This window comes from Meles meles, chromosome 19 (genome assembly GCF_922984935.1).
Source record: "Meles meles chromosome 19, mMelMel3.1 paternal haplotype, whole genome shotgun sequence".
NCBI lineage: Eukaryota > Metazoa > Chordata > Mammalia > Carnivora > Mustelidae > Meles > Meles meles.
The window spans coordinates 43353198-43365824 of NC_060084.1; the positions used below are offsets into that span (position 1 = coordinate 43353198).

Consider the following 12627-nt stretch of genomic DNA (forward strand, 5'->3'; position numbering starts at 1 on the left):
AGGGAGCCCAATGTAGACTCGATTCCAGGACCCTGAGATCATGACCTGAGCCGAAGGCTGACGCTTAACCCCTGTGTGGAACCTTTAAATGGCATAATGGGTTTGGCCTGGGATGCAGAGTATAAAACTTCTTTTTCCATGTGCTCACATGTATGCGTATGCACCAGCTTCTAAGCCAAAGGATCATCATTACTTTGTTCTTTTTCACAGGCCCTCTTCCTCCTACATCCATAAGAACTGCACTTGCCTTGTCCTTTAAAACTTCCAGGAGTCCTATGGCCTCATCCTGAATTATGGGATGCTGCTTTGACCCTCAACAATAATGTCCAAGTCCTGTGTCACTGTTTAGAAGTTTAAGGCGCCAATTTAACAAGATCAACGGATGTCTGAGAGAGAAATGTAAAGGAGGTGTCATCCAGGTGAGTAAGAAAGAACCCGACAGGTATCAATGGGATAAAGGCTCATTAGAGTTATTCAACCTGCAACCTCTGAAAATTTTTTTGAGGCAGTTGTCTTATCAGCCCTTGTCTTTTGGAGTAACAGTTGCTGAATTCTTTAGATATCTAAATAAAATTTCCAGACACAATTGCTTATCAGTGCTCTTTTTTCCTCAGATTCTGAGGAATCTTTGAGCTGTTGCTGTGTTGAGAAGAGAGATTGTCCCTCTAACCTCTCTTCTGGATGCCAGCCTCTTCATTTGTAGTCTCAGTTTGATAAATTTTACAACTTACATGTGGTGTTCTCCCTTTCATTAACATTCTTCATTTTTTACTTCCCTTTAGATGTCTAGACTCCTTCCCTTAAGCATTCAGTCATCTTGCCAAAGATTACAAGATCTGTATCTGTCAAATCTTAGCATGTAGATTCTTTTCTTTAAAATTAAACTTTCTAGGGATGCCTGGGTGGCTTAGGTGGTTGATCATCCAACCCTTGATTTCGGCTCAGGTTATAATCTCAGGGTCATGTGATAGTACTGGCATTGGACTCCACGCTGGGCATAGAGCCTCCCTGGGAGGGAGTTTCCTCTCTCTCCCTCTCCCCCTCACATCCCCTGCTTGCTCTCTCTCTCTTAGAAAAAAAAAATTCTAATAAAATTTAACTTTCTGTCATTTCTCCCTACTTCCATTGTTATATATCTCAGAGTTGAATTTTACCCTCTTATCATATTTTTAATTAATTAATTTAATTTAAATAAATAAAGATTTTATTTATTTATTTGACAGAGAGAGACACAGCGAGAGAGGGAACACAAGCAGAGGAAGTGGGAGAGGGAGAAGCAGGCTTCCCGCTGAGCAGGGAGCTCAATATGGGGCTCGATCCCAGGACGCTGGGATCATGACCTGTGCCGAAGGCAGACGCTTAACAACTGAGCCACCCAGGCACCCCTATCCTATTTCTTATTCTCTTCCTACCTCCAGCTATCATAGCACAACATTTCTCCCCCTCTAGCTTTTTAACAATATAAGCAGCCTCAGAAATTTGTCCTGACAGGGGCACCTGGGTGGCTCAGTAGGTTAAAGCCTCTGCCTTCTGCTCAGGTCATGATCTCAGGGTCCTGGGATCGAGCCCTGCATCGGGCTCTCTGCTCCGCAGGGAGCCTGCTTCCTCCTCTCTCTCTGCCGGCCTCTCTGCCTGCTTGTGATTTCTCTCTGTCACATAAATAAAAAATATTTTAAAAAAAGAAAAAGAAATTTGTCCTGACATCCTATGAATTCACCTCTCTGTTACTTTTTAAAATAAGTAATAATATTCTCTTTAAAATCCAATACAGGGGTGCCTGGGTGGCTCCGTAGGTTAAAGCCTCTGCCTTCTGCTCAGGTCATGATCCCAGGGTCCTGGGATCGAGCCCCACATCGGGCTCTCTGCTCATCAGGGAGCCTGCTTCCTCCTCTCTCTCTGCCTGCTTCTCTGCCTACTTGTGATCTCTATCAAATAAATAAAATCTTTAAAAACATAAATTTAAAAAATCCAATACATATACTTAATAGAAAAGTAAAATAATGGGTATTTCTTATCAATCCTGGCCCTCACGTCTCCATTTCTGTTCCCCAGAAGCAGCCACTATTAACTGTGTATTCTTCTAAATGCGTTTATGAGTATACAAGGAGGCTTTCAAGCAGAACAATGACATGATTTAACTGCGACAAGAATAAACAGCTGTTGCTGTGTTTAGAGGAGTTATAAAGAGGCAAAGGCAAAAGTAGGAAGAACAATGAGGAGCCTATTAAATAGTCCAGTCAAGGCATGATGTGGCTTACACTTTGGTGGTCCTAGTGAGTGAGGATTATGAGAAATGGCCAAGTGCTAACCATATTTTGAAGATAAAGCCAACAGGACATGGAGATGTAATGGGTGTGTGGTCTAGGAGACAGTTGTTCAGGGCTTGAGCAACTGGAAAAATGAGATTGCTATTTAATGAGAATTTAGGGGGAGTTCATTTGGGAGAACAAGAGTTTGGTCTGGGGCAGGGTAAATTAGACCCCTGTTAGATATCCAAGTGCAGATTTTGAGTGGCAAATGGATATGTGAATCAGTTGAGGGAAGAGGTCCAGCTAGTGATTAAATATTTTCCAAATATTATATCAGAATGCATAAATGTCAAGCATACTCTTAACTATATTCTGTGGAAATGGTGACCTGTTAGAGCAGGGATTGGCAACTATATCCTAGTACGTGTTTTTGTGAATACTGAAACATGGCCATCTACAGTGCATCTTGTCCATTCATTTTCTTATTGTCTGTGACTACTTTCTGCTACCACACATGCCTGAGTTGAGCCAGGCATCTGCAGATACATAATGTTGTAAAGCATGCGACTAAAAAGTGTATCAGTCATGATAAAGCTAAGTGACTGTAGTAAACCTTAAATGTACTGCTTTAAGGAATATAAGAATTGATTTCCTGGTCATATAACAGTTAATGTGGTGAGTAGTGAAGAGGTGCATGGTCACTTTGGTCTTCGTGGTTCTTTAAATTCAAATCAGGATCCAGATTTCTTCCAGGTTATCTCTTTTATCATTCAGTTGTGGTTGAAATGGAATCAGCGGTGCATTCCTGGTTCCAGCCAGGTGGAGGAGGAAGAAATCACCATGTAGGGCCAAGAGGTCAATAAACATTTTGTGTAAAGGTCCAGACAGTTAATATGTAAGGCTTTGTAGACCATAGGATCTCTGCTGCAAGTACCTAGATCAGACATTACAGCACAAAAGTAGTTTGCTTAGCATTCGATTATCTTGATTTCTATTTTGAAAATATTTTGTAAACCACAAGTTAAATGCTGTTGAAAGAACCATTTTGCCTGGTTTTCAGATGATGTTGCCAAGTTCAGTTCAGAATTTTACAGTATGAGGGGCACCTGGGTGGCTCAGTCAGTTAAGGGTCCGACTCTGGATGTTGGCTCAGGTCTTGATCTTGTGGTGAGTTCAAGCCCTGCATTGGGCTCCACACTCAGTAAAGAGTCAGCTTGAGATTCTCGCTCTTCCTTTCCCCCTTAGCTCGCTCTCTCTCTGTTATTTTGCTCTCTAAAATAAATAAATCTTTAAAAAAGTTTTACAGTATGAAAAATTCAAATTCTGATCAATATGTATGAAGTATATTGATGTCATCCCTCTAAAAATTCGAGGAGTTTTAGTTACCAACAAGATATTATTCCTGTTTTCTTTTCCCCTTTTTTTCTTTGAAGATTTTTTTCTTTTAAAGATTTTATTTATTTATTTATTTGACAGAGATCACAAGTAGGCAGAAAGGCAGGCAGAGAGAGAGAAGGGGAAGCAGGCTCCCTCCCTACTGAGCAGAGAGCCCGATGCGGGGATCAATCCCAGAACCCTGAGATCATGACCTGAGCCGAAGGTAGAGGCTTAACCCACTGAGCCACCCAGGTGCCCCTTTTTTGGAAAATGTTATTTATTTATGTGAGAGAGAGCACATGAATGAGGGGAAGAGAAAAAGGGGAGGGAGAGAGACAAGCAGACTCTGCGCTTGAGCATGGAGTCCCATGCAGGGCTCAATCTCAGTACCCTAAGATCATGACCTGAGCTGAAACAAGAGTCATAACACTTAAAGGACCAAGCCACCCAGGTGCCTCTGTGTTTTCTTTTACTAGGATTACAGTGGGTTATGGCCTGATATGTTCTGCATCATTCTTTTGCAAATATAATGAGTTGGAAATTTTTTAAATAAATGCTATTACTGTAAAACATTAGTAAAATCTACATGTTGAACCATCTATGCCTTGGGCTTTGCAGTGATAAAATACTTTAAAAATTGTCTCTATTTTTTTTTTTCTCTGTTTCCTTTGCTGTTTAGAACTTCTGTCTTTTCTAGTCTCAGGTTTCTTAGGTTATATTTGGTTTTCAAATTTATTTGCATGGAGTTGAGCAAATAATCTACAGTCCTTTGCTATCTACTGTTACTTCCAAATAATCATTTTTTTATTTTTGTAATTTTGCTTTTATTCCTCTTTAGATTTTCCCTAAGAATCAACTTATAAATTTATTATTACTTCTGTTTTTCTGTTTGTAATAATTAATTTATCTTTAATAATTTTTCTGTTTTTCTTTTTATTATTTGTTTATTTTTTGGAGGGAATGGGAGAGCCATGTGGTGGGGGCAGGAGCAGAGAGAGAAGGAGAGAGAATCCCAAGCAGGCTTCTTGCTCAGCACATAGCTCAATGCAGGGCTCAGTCTCATGACCCTGAGATCATGACCTGAGCCGAAAATAAGAGTCAGACACAGCCAAATGAGACACCCAATTCTTCTTTTTTTATTATAGTTACTTTTCCTTATTGTAATTCCTTATTTGAATGCATACTTTGTTATGTTATTTGTTTTTAAAATAATGTAAGTATTTATGTCAAAACTTACATAGGCATTTTTTCAAATGTATTCTGTGGGCTCTGATATATTTTTTTTCTGAATATTTCTGAATATTCTGCAGTTTATTTTAATTTTCTCTTTGACCAAAGTGTTTTTTGAAGCCAGTACATTTTGAAATTTGTAAGTGAAAATTTCTGTTCTTCTGTTGTAATTTTCTTTTAGTCAAGTATTTTGTCTGATCTTTTCCACATTGTGGAATATTTGAGGTTTTATAGGCATACTGTATGGGCTAATTTTAAGGTGTTCTTTGAGCCTTTTTAAAGGTATTTTTTGTCTTTTTTTTTTTAAGATTTTATTTATTTATTTGTCACAGAGAGAGAGCATAAGCAGGCATAGGCAGAGAGAGAAGCAGGCTCCCAGCTAAACAAGGAGCCCGATGCAGGACTTGATCCCCTGGGATCATGACCTGAGCCGAAGGCAGCCATTTAACCAACTGAGCCACCCAGGCATCCCTAAAAAGGTGGTTTTAAAACTGATTAGCTCTGTGTTATAAATTAGTATTTTTTAAAAGAGTTTATTTATTTATGTGACCGACAGAGATCACAAGTAGGCAGAGAGGCAGGCAGAGAGAGAGTGGGGGAAGCAGGCTCCCCACTGAGCAGAGAGCCCAATGTGGGGCTTAATCCCAGGACCCTGAGATCATGATCTGAGCTGAAGGCAGAGGCTTAACCCACTGAGCCACTCAGGTGCTCTATATTAGTATATGTTTTTATTTAATGTCCCTATTTTTAATATATTCTATTTTATGAATTTGATGCTTGAGAAATGGTAGTCTTCTCCGTTACTAATGTGTTTTTGTGTCTTGGATTTCTGTGGTTTATGTATTCATGATTATCTCCTTTTATCTTTATTCTTTATTTTCAGCATTTCAGATATGTAACTTGTATGTATAGAGTTTAGGTACATTTTCCTATATATCAGTTGTTAAACCTTAGCATGTGTCAAAATCATCTGGAGGGCTTGTCAAATACAGATTACTGGGCCTAACTGGTAGATTTTCTGATTTTGGAGTTATGTGCTAGGACTTGAGAATTTTCTGTATGTGTCTGTTATAGGTTTTTTTTTTAATATTTCTTTTTATTTTAGTTGTATTTATTGAGAGGAACAATATGGTTAGTATTGGTTCTCATGTTCAATATTATGCATTCTATTTTAAATTTGACTTCATCTTTTTCATCCTTTACTGTAGGATCTTTGATTTCCTTCTCTTCCTATGTCTTTCCTTCTGAAAATTTGGAAAGCTTATTATATTTTATTATTTTATAATATTCTCTTGGTTGCCTTTACATTCGTATCTTTCTTAGTCTTCATCCTTCATTTCTTTAGCCCCCACTAAGGAGTTATGTGTATTTTATACATTAATATGTTTTCAGTCTCCCTCCTCTCTTTACCACACAGTTGGTGATTGCGAATATTATTCTAGTTTTAAATAGGACCAGCCGCGTCCTTCTTACCTTCCCCTTCATATACATGAAATTATTTGCATCTTTGTCTTTGATTGTGCAGTAATCCATCTATCAAAGTCCTATCCATGGTTTACCCTTGAGCTTCATTTTTATTAAAATGTATCATTATCACTTTTAGCCCAGTCTCTCTAATCTCTCCACTCCCATACCATATTATAGCTTCCAGAGCAACAGGATCCTAAGTACACACTCTCTTATATTTCTACTTCATGTTTAAGACATACATTGGAGCTCATTGAGAGAAAGGCCAGTATTTTATCCTTTGGATCTGTAGTGTTAAGCACAAGCAAAATGATTATTAAATAATTAGTGATTGTTATAGAGCTTCAAGTGTGGGTTTACGTTCAGCTTTATTGAGGATTAATTTACGTAAAAGTCACCCCCTCCTTTAAGCATATTATTTGATAAATTTGGTAATTGTATACAGTCAAAAAACGTACACTGAAACAAACATGCAGAACAGATTCATCAACAGTTCTTTGTGTCCATTTGCAGTTGAACCATGCCCCTCCCCCATCTCTGGTGATCATGAATTGTGGCTTTAGGTACTATAGGTTGGTATTTCTAGAATTTCAATATAAATGTGGTGATGTACTGCTTAATCTTTAGCATTGAATTTCATTAACTTAGTTTTACATTTTTGAAATTAACTCATATTGTATAGATTAATATTTCATTCCTTTTTATTGCTATTATTATAAGTATTGACATAATTTGCCCATTTGCCAGTTGATAGACATTTAAATTATTTCCATTTTGGGCTATTATGAATAATGCTATTATGAACATTCATATACTAAGTCTTTGTGCGAACATACATATTAATTTTTCTTAAATAAATGACTAGGAGTGGGATTCGTACATAGAATAGTAAGTGTATATTTAACTTTATAAAATACTCTCAGATTGTGTTCCAAAGTAGTTGAACCATTTTTCATCCCCACTTACTACTCCCATCACTCAGAGTTCTAGTTGCTTCAGACTCACACTTGGTTTGGCAGTTGTTTTAGCTTTAGCCATATTAGTGGGGGTGTAATGGATCTCACTGAGTTTGGTTTTCTTTTAAGATTTTATTTATTTAGGGGGACCTGGGTGGCTCAGTGGGTTAAAGCCTCTGCCTTCGGCTCAGGTCATGATCCCAGGGTCCTGGAATCAAGCCCCACATTGGGCTCTCTGCTTGGCAGGAAGCCTGCTTCCCCTCCTCTCTCTCTGCCTGCCTCTCTGCCTACTTGTGATCTCTGTCTGTCAAATAAATAAATAAAATGTTTTTTAAAAAAAAGATTTGGGGCGCCTGGGTGGCTCAGTGGGTTAAAGCCTCTGCCCTTCGCTCAGGTCATGATCCCAGACTCCTGGGATCGAGCCCCGCATCGGGCTCTTTGCTTGGCAGGGAGCCTGCTTCCTCCTCTCTCTCTCTGCCTGCCTCTCTCCCTACTTGTGATCTCTATCTGTCAAATAAATAAATAAAATCTTTAAAAAAAAAAAAGATTTTATTTTTTTATTGGCGAGACAGACAGAGGGAGAATGAACAGTGGGGAGGGGCAAAGTGAGAAGCAGACTCCCTGCTGAGCAGGGAGACTGAGATGGGACTTGATCCCAGGACCCTGAGGTCATGACCTGAGTGAAAGGCAGACACTTAACCAACTAAGCCTCCCAGGCACCCCTCACTGGGATTTTAATACACATTTCTGATCACTAGTTAAGAAGAACATCTAATGTACTTACTGGTCATCCATATATCTGATTTTGTGAAATGTCTGTTCTAGTCTTTTGCCTATTTTAAAAACTAGATTATTTATCTTTTTGAGTTTTATGTTAACTGTGTTTTTGAAGGGCATTAGTTTTTAATTTTGATGAAGTCTACCATTTTTTCTTTTTATATGAAGAGTTTTAACACTTATTTGAGGTCTTTGTTTCAGTTTGAGTGAGTTTTTGCATATGGCATGGAGTAAAGGTTGAGGGCTTTTGTTTTCTAATTATGTAAATTACAGCACTGATATGAGGGATAGCTATTACCAGAGTCAGTTCTTGCAATGGTTTACAGGAAAATCAGGAGGGGCACCGGGCTGGTTCAGTCCATAGAGCATGGGACTTTGATCTCAGGTTTGTAAGTTTGAGCCCCATTTTGGGTGCATCAGGGTCCCTGCTCAGCGAGCAGGAAGGAAGCCTGCTTCTCCGTCTCCCATTCCCCCTGCTTGCATTCCCTCTCTTGCTGTCTCTGTCTCTCTCTCTGTCAAATAATAAATATTTTTTTTAAAAGATTGCTTAAAAATAAAATCTTTAAAATAAAATCTTTCAAAAAAAGAAAATGAGGATAAAATTTTGAGACGGACAAGACAGATCAGGATCACATGGAAGATTTCCAGTTAGTGGATAGGAAGCAATCATAAAATAAAGAATTCAGAGGGAGGACAAGAAAAGAGCTCTTCACAAAAGAAGAGCTTTGGTGCCACTTATTTCAGGCATAATGAAAGGAAAATAAATGAAAACTGAAATTGATGGAAGTGACAGTTTATCTAGAAATGATAGTATCATCAAAATACAGCAGTAGGGACGCCTGGGTGGCTCATTTGGTTAAGCAGCTGCCTTTAGCTCAGGTCATGATCCTAGCGTCCTGGGATCAAGTCCCATATCAGGCTCCTTGCTCGGCAGGGAGCCTGCTTCTCCCTCTGCCTCTGCCTACCTCTCTGCCTACTTGTGATCTTTCTCTCTCTGTCTCTCTCTCTGACAAATAAATAAATAAAATCTTTAAAAAAAAAATACAGCAGTAAATCAGATTTCAAAACAAAAATTACTGTTTTCTGGCCTATTGTACTTTTTTTTTTTTTTTCACTAAATCTGTGTGTACTTTGTTTAGCCATGTGAAACTCAACTGCAACCAGATAAAAAGAGCAAAGTCTATAGTTACTGTATAATTATGGGTCAGTTTAAGTTGAAAGGCTCAAGTCAAGGACATCTCTGTAGATATAACGAATTGGGGCTTTTAAAAGTGAAATAGGGGGTGCCTGGCTGGCTCAGTCAGAGCGTGTACAACTCCTGATTTCAGGATTATGAGTTCGAGTCCCACATGGGGTGTAGATATTAAATAAATAAAAGATTTCTTTTTAAAATGTGAAATAGGATTATAGTTTTACTTATTCCATCCTTCCTACTCTACATAGGCAGCTACTTTCAACTCATTTAACTGAGTCTACTGGTGTTTATTCCTACATTGTATACAGCTATTTTGCCTACTTTTGATTTAACCATTTTAAAATAGTATCAGCTTGGGAGCACCTGGCTGGCTTAGTTGGTAGGGTATATGACTCCTGATCTCAGGGTTGTAAGTTTGAGCACCACAATGGGTATAAAGATTACATAAAAATAAAATCTTTTAGGGGCACCTGGGTGATACAGTTGGTTAAGTGTCCAACTCTTGGTTTTGGCTCAGGTGGGGCTCTCAGGGTTCTGAGATCAAGCCCTCTTTGAGGGTCTGCACTCAGCGTGGAGTTCGCTTAAGTTTCTTTTCTCCCAATGCCCCTCCCCCCATCCTCTCTTTCTCTCTAAAACAAATAAAATAAAATCTTCTAAAATACATCATTCATATATGCAGTCAGATTGTTAACATGCAGGGATCCAGAAAATTTCCTGCATTCATTTTCCTTTGTATTTTCTCTGGAACTCCTTTTTTTTTTTAATAGATTTTATTTATTTATTAGACAGAACACACAAGCAGGGGGAGCAGCAGAGGGAAGCAGACTCTCTGAGCAGGGAGTCCGATGCGGGGCTCAATCCCAGGACCCTGGGATTACAACCTGAGCCAAAGGCAAATGCTCAACCAACTGAGCCACCCAGGCGCCCCTTCTCTGGAACTCCTTTAAGGAAATGTTGAAACTCAGATGCCTCTACTAACCCACAAATTTCCAATCGTTATTTCTTTGTCCCTTTATTCTTTCCATTCTTCCTTTTCTGATTCTGGGAGATTTCCTGGAATTTTTTCCCCCAAAGCTATTGAATTTTTTAGGTCAGCATCATATTGCTTATTTGCAAAAAGCACTTCTTTATAAAACCCTGTTAATATTTCCGTGCTATACAACCTCTTAGCTTTCTGTAATACTACTGATAATATTGTATGTGTGTTCTTTTGTTCCTTTTCTTCTTTTTTTTTCCTGTTTGTTTTGATCTTTCACCTTAGGGCTTTCATCAGATTTTTGTGATCTTTAGTGCTATATTCATATTTAACAATGCGGTACCTGAAATGTTACTGTAATCTGTGTGCATGGTTAGGGCTTATAAAATGGTGGGCTTCACTGTGCATCATTCAGTCAGATATTTAGATGTTTCTTTTATATGATTCCATATGTTAATATCTATAAATGTTCTCATGGTCTTCTCATTTTTTCAGAAAAGAACCCGCCCATTGCCTGACACCAGCAACCACCAGCATTTCTAACAAGCAGCAGTAAAAAGGGGTTGGGACCCTAGTCTGCATATGAACTTTTACTCATTACCTTCTTTTTAATATGTTACTCTGATCTTCTATGCCTGTCATTACTAAATTTGGAGCCTCCCATTTATACCATTAGCTGCTGCTTTTATAATTTTTATAAGTCTCCCCTTTCATTCTCACCCAGTCTCTCCAGTTACAGAGCCTTTGTGTTGCCAGCTGTGTCCCAAATTACCTTGGTTCTAGGTGTCATCCCCTTCTGGTTCTATTTAAGTCATTCGATTCTGCTGTTATAGTTATTTGCTTCCTTTTCAAAATTTCTTAAAACTTTTCATCCACCGATATCTCCTCAACCTCTTAATGTGTATGAGTATATGCCCTCATCTCTTAACTGTCATTTTAGATACAGAAAGATACAGAATCTTATTCAACCACACACCCTTTTTAATAATAATTCTTTGCATTTCCCTTCATTCCCTTCAATTCCCTTCATCCTAAGCTTGCCCAATTTTATGTTTTTGTCCTTTCATCCTGTTTGACACCTGTTCTTTGTTTTATTTTACTTATTTATAAAGTGTACAACGTTACATTTAAAAGCAGTTTAAGGGGGCGCCTGGGTGGCTCAGTCGGTTAAAGCCTTTGCCTTTGGCTCAGGTCATGATCCCAGGGTCCTGGGATTGAACCCCGCATGGGGCTCTCTGCTTAGCAGGGAGCCTGCTTCCTCCTCTCTCTCTGCCTGCCTCTCTGCCTACTTGTGATCTCTGTCAAATAAATAAAATCTTTTATAAATCAATCAATCAATCAATAAAAGCAGTTTAAGGGGCACCTGAGTGACTCAGTTAAGTGTCCAACTCTTGATCTCATCTCAGGTCTTAATCTCAGGGTTGTGAGTTCAAGCCCCGCATTGGGCTCCATGTTGTAAAAAAAAAAAAAAAAAATATACACAGACACACACATAATAATAAAAGTAGTTTAAGCTACATGTATTGTGAATGTTATTTGTATCTATGCTTTCTTTTATAATGGTAGATTAGGTTTGAAATAAAGAGTCTATTTTATAATACCACATGTCTGAAATTATATTAATAATACTGGGGGGAAAATCACAAGTAGAGTGATGTTGATGATAATAGCTGTTTTATTGGATTTTTACTACATGCTAGGCATGGTATGTTATTAGCTCTTTTCAGTGATTCTTGTTTGTTCTGTTTTGTATTTCCTTTTAGAAAAGGTCTGGGACATTTATAAGTCAATAGACACAACATGGAACACATGTGAGTTACGTTTCCTCCTTCTCCATGAAAATACAGCTAAGAAGAAATTCAGAAAACCTGGGTAACAGAAAAGTATTTCCTCTAAACACAGACACTGATTTTTTAAGATTATATCTCTGTGTATGGGGTTCAGTTGAAGGGGATTTGGAACATAGTTTATACTTAAATGTAAGAGAAGCTGTCTAAGAAAGATCGATTAAGAATACAATGATGTCATATATTTCATTCCAATCTGTAATTGTCTAATCTTAGTATAAACAATGTAAAGTCTTTCATCATAAATTCAACTTCATTAGCCATCTGAGGATTAATATTGGAGAGAAAACACATGAATTTGATGAATGTGGAAAAGCTTTTATCTATGTCAAATGTCAAGAAATACTGAGGAATTCTTGTTGGAAAAAATATCTGTGCATGGTAAGAATGTTGGAAAGCCTTCAGCCTGAAGCAGATCTCCTTCAGCATGATCAGATTCATAGTAGAGAGAAACCTCATGAATGCAATGAATGTGGAAAAACCTTTAGCCTGAAGCAAAACCTCACAGAGCATAAGAAAATGCATACTGGAGAAAAATCACATGAATGTACTG

At 38.1% G+C, this 12627-nt stretch overlaps 1 protein-coding gene across 1 annotated transcript in view; it reads left to right on the forward strand.

The window, feature by feature from the left end:
- Positions 1-12627, forward strand: part of LOC123931579 (zinc finger protein 529-like) — a 117973-nt gene that overhangs the window by 99728 nt on the left and 5618 nt on the right. The window lies entirely within an intron of this gene.